The following is a 7,339-nucleotide window of genomic DNA, read 5'->3' on the forward strand; positions in this document are numbered from 1 at the left end:
GGAATTCCAGGAATCAGTTTATGACCTATGTAAACCAAGGCGTGAAGATCAACTGATCAAATGAAGCTTAAAGTAAACACACAGACCACATTCTTTGGCTGGGAAGATTTTGAAAATGTGGATTCTCCCCAAATTAAATCAAACCCAATTAAAATCCCAATAAGTTTTTGCCAGCAAATAGCAAAACCATCTACATACTTGTCTTGTCAAGACAATGCATTTTTACAACTGTCAAGAACGTTTTTAAAAATTAAATGTAATGGTGACCCATAATTTACATTTGAAGAAGTGTGTGTGTGTGTGTGTGTGTGTGTGTGTGTGTGTGTGAGTGTGTAGGGCTGGAAGAATATATCAGTGACTATAGAAGTTTTAAAAGACAGAAACTTTAGGAAGAAATCATAACGGAAATAAAATCATAATGTAAATATTCACATATCAAAAGAACCCAAGTAGGCAATAAAGAAGCAGATGTCAAAATGAAAAAATCTCAGTGACTCCTGACGACGGAGCTAATATTCTTAACCCATAAAGGGGTCTTTTCTGCTTTTTATGAACGTAGCGCACAAACAGAAAAGCTGGGACCGGGCAGGCTCTTCAGAGGAAATGCACCTGCAAGACGACAACCGCTGAGAGCCACCCGACTCGACGCCAGGAGAAGTGCCAGGCGCAATACGGTCCCTTCTGCCCCCAAATAGGCACGTGCTAAAGGGAAATGGTGGCCCAGCCCCTGCCGGGTCCCCTCCCGGCCAGTTCTGTGGCGCCCCGCGGTGGCCCGGGCTCGCTCCGGGCACCAGGCGCTGCCGACGCTGGGGGAAGCCACCTTTGTCCTGGGGCCACGCACCCGGGCCGCAGCGGGGGCGGGAGAAGGGCGGTCCCACCCCGTGAGCCACGGAGAGAAGTCACAGCGGTGGGGCAGAGGGAGGAGGGACACCCAGAGCCAGGGCTGGCTGTCACGATGAGGGGACACCTGGGCGCACACCTGGGGGAGCACCACGCGACCCGGCGGGGACGTTCCTGCAGCGGTGCGGAGGCCCCGCAGGCGCCGGGCGTCGCGTGCCGGGAACGTGAGGTGCGGACGGGAGGCCCCGAGGCGAGGCCCGGGGGGGGGGGGGGGCGAGGCCCGGCCGGGCTCCGGTCTCCGGGGCTGGAATCGGGGGGCGGAAGGTTTCTGCCCGGCGGGGCCCCCTCGGATTCGCGACTTCACGTGCGCCCTCTGGCGGCCGCAGGAACAGAGGGGTCAGGGTCCGAAGACGACCCAGGGGAGCCGTCCAGGTGACAGAGGGAGGGACCACGGCGGAGGCGCGGGCGGCTCGGACAGGCTTGGGAGGCGGACCCCGGGGACCAGCAGAGAGACTCAGTGGGGGATGTGAGACGAAGAGGGGACCAGGAGCACCTCAAGGTTTGTCCTCAGCGGTGGGACCGGGCTGCCCGGGCTGCATGGGGACGGTCGGGAGAGGACAAGAGGAAGCGGGGGGGTGAAGAGCCACCGCGTGGCTGAAGGGCCCTCAGGTGTGTCGCGAGGTGCAGGCTGTGAGCCACAGGCCGCCCTGACCCCTGCTCTGGGTTTGGGGTTTAGAGGGTCAGGCTTTCAGGGCTCTGCCTCAACCCCCACCCCCAGCCCCGGGCCAGCGGGGTCCTACAGCCCGGCTCCTTGCAGGAAGGGGTTCTGAAGCCAGATTTAAAGTTAGGGAGTCAGTGTAGTTAGGTAACTCGGGTCTAATGTGGAGTGAAATCTAAAACGGAGGCCATGCTGAGAATGAATTCCTGAAAAGCTGAGCAACTCTCAATGTTAATGGGGCCCAGGAAACAGCCCCAACAGATTTGGAGACAGCCCATCCCAAAGAGATGGTAATGAACAGCAAACCTGACTCCAAGTGCCCAGATGACTTCTTTGGCCCACCTGTGCCCAACCCTTCCCACCTACATTCTATCACCAAAAACTATTAAAAGGGGGACACATTCGCCCTTCCACGGATTCCACCTCTTGGGTCCTCATCCCCAGTACTTCAGGAACAGGAAATGGGGAGATGCCTTTAGCTAGATGAGGTCATTAGGATGGGCCCTAATCCAATGACTGGTGTCCTTATGAAAAAGGGAAATTGGGCTACAGACACACAGAAAAGAAGAATGTCATGTGAGGACAGAGATGAGGTCAGGTGACGTGTCTATATGCCACGAGTGTTAATGGGTCAGCTTTCTGTCACTGTGCCAAAATACCTGAGAAAATCAACTTAAAGAAGGAAAGAATTACTTTGGCTCAAGGTTTCAAAGTTCAGTCTCTGGTCACTCAGCCTCTGCCTCAGGCCTTTGGCGAGACAGAACATCAAGGCAAGGAGAACGCAGTGGAGCAGGGCTACTCACCTCATGGTAGCCAAGAAGCAGAGAAAGACGTGAGGCAGGGAGAGGACGGGGTGGGTGACAAGATGGCCTTCAAGGCCCTAGGTAGGGCCCAGTTCTTAGACCAACTAGGCCCCACCTCCTCAAGTTTCCTCCACCTCCCAATAGTGCTAAGGCAGGGGACGCTGGCCTTCAACACAGGTGAGCCCCGGGGGATTTTCAGATCTAAACTGCACGACCCAGGAACACAGAGATTGCCAGTCAAGCTGCAGAGGCTGGGGGTGAGGCTGTAGGGGACTCTGCCTCACAGCCCAGAAGGAACCTGCCTGCTGCAGGGCTCTGGAACCCAGAGACAATACACCCCTGCTGTTTGTGGAGCTCGGTGGTAAAGGCTCTGGCTCTGGGAAACCACCACAGCGGACTTTCTGTATTGTCTGAAATTTCTGTGTTACCCATACAGCTGGTCTCTGCAGAAAAACAAAGTATTTCATTTTAATTAAGAAGTTAAATTTTCTGGCATCACTTCATTGGTCCAAAACAACTCACCTCAAGATGTAGTTCCAATTTATAACCCTAATTGTGGCCTTTTGATTTTCTGAATGGTATTCTGAAAAACTCAGATAAAATAATATTATTCTTTTTTAAGAAATGTTGAAGTTGAAAAAAAATTTTTTTTTCATACTCCTGCTGGGGAGGCTGCAGAAGGAATTACCCCTAGTAGAAAAGGATGTCCCCTGTGAAGAAGAGCCAGGATGTCCCCTGCAGTGTGTTGACAACAGTGGGAACCGGTTAGTCCAATGGCCCAGCTGTAGACAGGATCTGGGTGATAGTATTTCCAAGTTCTGAGCTGTTTATTATCTCATATTATTAATCATTATTGCCTATAGGTGATATTTCCTCCAATTTGTAGACTGAGACATAATGAACATGATTTTTTTAAAAAAGTTCATCTTCACTAGCAATTTTTTAAAGTTAGGAAAAGAACAACATAAAAAAAAGAGAAGGAAATTAATATTAAAGTTAGGAGTGAAGTAATTAGAAAATAGAAAAATTTTAGAACTGATGAATCCCAAAGGTTGGTTTTTGAAAAAAAAAATTTATATAGCAAATATCTGCCCTTTTAATTTTCTGAATAAAAAATCAACAAAACATTATGGTATGGGGTATATGCTTTTACTTATCAAATTAAAGGATGTGTTTCAAATGACTTCACTAATTGTGGATGAGGGCAGGTTGTAGCCAGTTCTCTTAAATATGATGATAAACTGAAAAAAGACTTTCTTCTTTTTGAAATTTATTTTTAGTTATGACAATACCTTTATTTCATTTTTATGTGGTGCTGAGGATGGAACCCAGTATTTTATGCATGCCAGGAGAGTGCTCTACCTCTGAGCCACAACCCCAGCCCTGAAAAAAGATTCTCTAGAGAGTAGCTTGGGGATGCTTTTAAAAGGGACTTTGAGTTGGAACAAAGATTCACACCAAGATGTTCACGAGTACAAAAGAAGTTTTAATCCTGCCAGAAGAATCAGATTCTTGTTGTTGCTTTAACATATCACCACAAATTTCGTGGTTTAAAACAACCCACAGGGCTGGGGATGTGGCTCAGTGGCAGAGTGCTTGCCTTGCACGTGTGAGGCACTGGGTTCCGTCCTCAGCACCCCACAAAAATAAACAAGTAAAATGAAGACATGCGGTCTACCTACAACTACAAAAAATGATAATAATAATTAAAAAAATAAAACCCACACTTACTATTTCACAGTTCAGCAGGTCAGCAGCACAGGCGGGCTCTGCTCCTTGGCCTCCAATGTCAAACTCAAAGTGTCGGCCAGCATGGGCTCCTAAGTCACCCCCAGCTGTAAAAACTGAAAATGTCGCCCACCATTGCTGAAGCTCCTGTTTGGGGGAGGTCAAAACTGCCCCCAGCTGGGGTTCATGCACAGGAGCCCGGGCACACACACACACACACACACACACACACACACTCATAAACGTTCCTTTCTGCTTCTCTGTGCGTTTCAAGTTGAATAGCAATTACTTCTTAAGCATTGTTTTTTTTTTTTTCCACAAAGCCGTTTCTCCCCAAATAGATTTTCGAAAGCGATGTATGTCCTTTTTCCCCTGAGACCCTCTACCCAGCGGTACTTCACTGTTCTTCTGATGTGCTATTGAATTTCTGGGTCTCTATTCATAGCTAAAGTGATGTTTTTCTCTTTTATTTGTCAGATTTTTGTGTCAGAATATGCAATCTATGCCTAAAATTAATTGATGCATCAATAGAATTAGCTGTTCCTTTCATATGAAAGAACCACTCAGTTAAATGGTTCAGAACTTTTTTTTTTTTGACACAATTGCCTGAGAACTTTTTTTTTCAATAGTTTCCTTGATTATAGACCATTATGATTTCTACTCCTCAAATCCATTTTGGCCATTTGTACTGTTCTGTAAAACCATCCAATTTAGAATATTTGTATTTCTTAGACAGGATTGTGTGAAAAAAAGATTTTACAATTTGTACTCTCCACTGCACTTATATTGCCTTTCTCATTCTGCTAGTATTTTCTTCCTTTTTTTATAAATTATGTTTTCCAGAGATCTGTCTCTTGTCAAAAGAATTACCTCTTTAATATAGTTGTCAGTTTTCCACTTTCACCTGTGTTAATCCAATTTTCATTACTATAATGAAATACCCGAGGCAAGCTCACTTTATAAGTAGAAGAGGTTTATTTGACTCACAGGTTTGGAGGTTCAAGGAGCTGGTGCTGACATTGGCTCAGCTCTGGTGAGGGCTTACTTGGCGGTATGCCATCATGGTGGGAGTACGTGTACCAAGAGAGATCTTGGGCAAAAGGGAAGCCCCAGAGGCTGGATGGGGCCAGACTGGGGCCCTGTTGGTAATAGCCCCAAAGTGGAAGCCACCCAAATATCCCCCCGAAAGCAGGACTGATAAGGAATCATGGTATATGAGGAGTACTATGCAACCAGGACTTTGAACCCACTGCCAATACGCACCCTGGGCCGCTCACAATCATAGTGTTCGGGATGCCAATCAGAAAAGAGCATGCACCATGAGATTCATGTGTACGGTTTTGAAAAATTAAGCAAAGGTCTTCATTATCCAGGAAATGAGCATAGTGGTGACTCTTGGATCAGAAGTGGCGACAGGAAGAGGAACAAGAGATCATCAGTGGACCTTGGTACTTGGTGACATCAACCCCAGGACCCTCACATCGTCCTTCATTCTGAGACACGCAGCATTATAAGATTTCATCTTTGAGTGAGCACCACAGCATGCACTAAACGAAGATGAGGACAGCATCACCGGGCAGTACGAGTTGGTTTGTCATTGACTAAAACATCGTTAACATGGCACACGACTCTAGGAAGGGCATCCGTGAAAAATCTACCACTCAATTACACTCATGGTGAAATGGTGAACCTTCTCAGATCAGAAATGGGGGACGGGTGTCCACACTCACCGCTGGTCGACATCCTGAAGAATGAAATAAGTTATGAAGATGAGGAAGAGCTGTCTCTGTTCTCAGGTGATGTGATCAAGTGTGTATAGAACCAAGGGAGTCTAATAGAACAAAAATGACGAGTCCGTGGATTATTAGGATTTCAGAATACAAGAAGGAGCTATGATTTGGAAATGGTTTGTCCCCGAGAGTCACACACTGAAAGCTGTGTGTTCAGGTGGTTTGAGGTACTGAGTTCCATCCCCAGTACCACAAGAAAGAAAGAAAGAAAGAAAAGGGATGGAGCCTAGTAGAAGCTGATGAGCTCATCAGAGCACCGCCCTGGGAAGGGGTCAGTGCTGGTCCTGTGGAGCGGATTAGTTCTTGTACAGAGAGTGAAAGCCAGTTAGCAGAGTAGGCCTGCCCCTCGGCCCTCTTGTCTCCACCAGGGGATCTCTCTCCTATGCATTCCTGCCATTGCAATGCCATCCACAATGAGGGCCTCACCAGAGCTGAGCAGGCACCAGCACCATGCTCTTGAATATCCAGAACTATGAGCTAACTAAACCTCTTTTCTTTATATAGTACCCAGCCTTAAGTATTATGTTATGGCCACATGGAAAGGACTAATACGCCAGTCAATCTTCCCCAAATCTGTGTATGTCTATGAATTATCAGTAAAGACTTGGAAAATGAAATAAATATACAAATACCATCAAAAACATAAAACAGGCACAAATTTAACAAAAGACATACAAGGTGAATATGTAACGACAAATCCCATCATTATGCACCATAATGCACATGTTGAAAATGTGGGATAAAAAAGATGTTCAAGACCTCTACTGAAAATTACAAAACATTCGTGAGAGGAACCAATGATCTAATCAAATAGAAAAATATACCACATTCATGGATTTGAACATCAGTCTTGTCTTTTCCCCTTAAATTGATGTACAGATTTAACACAAGCCCAATTTATACCCAACAGGCCCTTTTGTAGAGACTGGCAAGTCAATTCTAAAAGTTATTTGGATATCCTAAGGATCTAGAAAAACTAAAGCAATCTTGAAAAAGAAGTAAAAAGCCACAGGATTCGCACAATCTGATGATAATAATTACAAGAAATCTTACAGTTGAAAGAAAAATAAAAAGAAATCTTACAGTAATCAATACAGTGTGGAAATGGTATAGGATGGAGAAAATAGATCAATATAATACAACAAAGAATCCAGAAATAAACCCGTATTTAAATTATCAACTGACTTTTGACCAAAATGCCAAAGCATTCAGTGAGAAGTTTCCAAAACGGTGCTAGAAGACACAAGGTAAAGAATAAACTCAATCACTCAGCCTCTGGAGCCGCTGGGATTACAGGTGTGCACCACTCAGCCAGGCAGAGTGGATCACGCCTCTAATCCCAGCGGCTCCGGAGGCTGAGGCAGGAGGACCATGAGTTCAAAGCCAGCCTCAGCAAAACATGAGGCGCTAAGCAACTCAGTGAGGCCCTGTCCCTAAATAAAATACAAAGTAGGGCTGGG

This window comes from Urocitellus parryii, chromosome 1 (assembly GCF_045843805.1).
Source record: "Urocitellus parryii isolate mUroPar1 chromosome 1, mUroPar1.hap1, whole genome shotgun sequence".
Taxonomy (NCBI): Eukaryota; Metazoa; Chordata; class Mammalia; order Rodentia; family Sciuridae; genus Urocitellus; species Urocitellus parryii.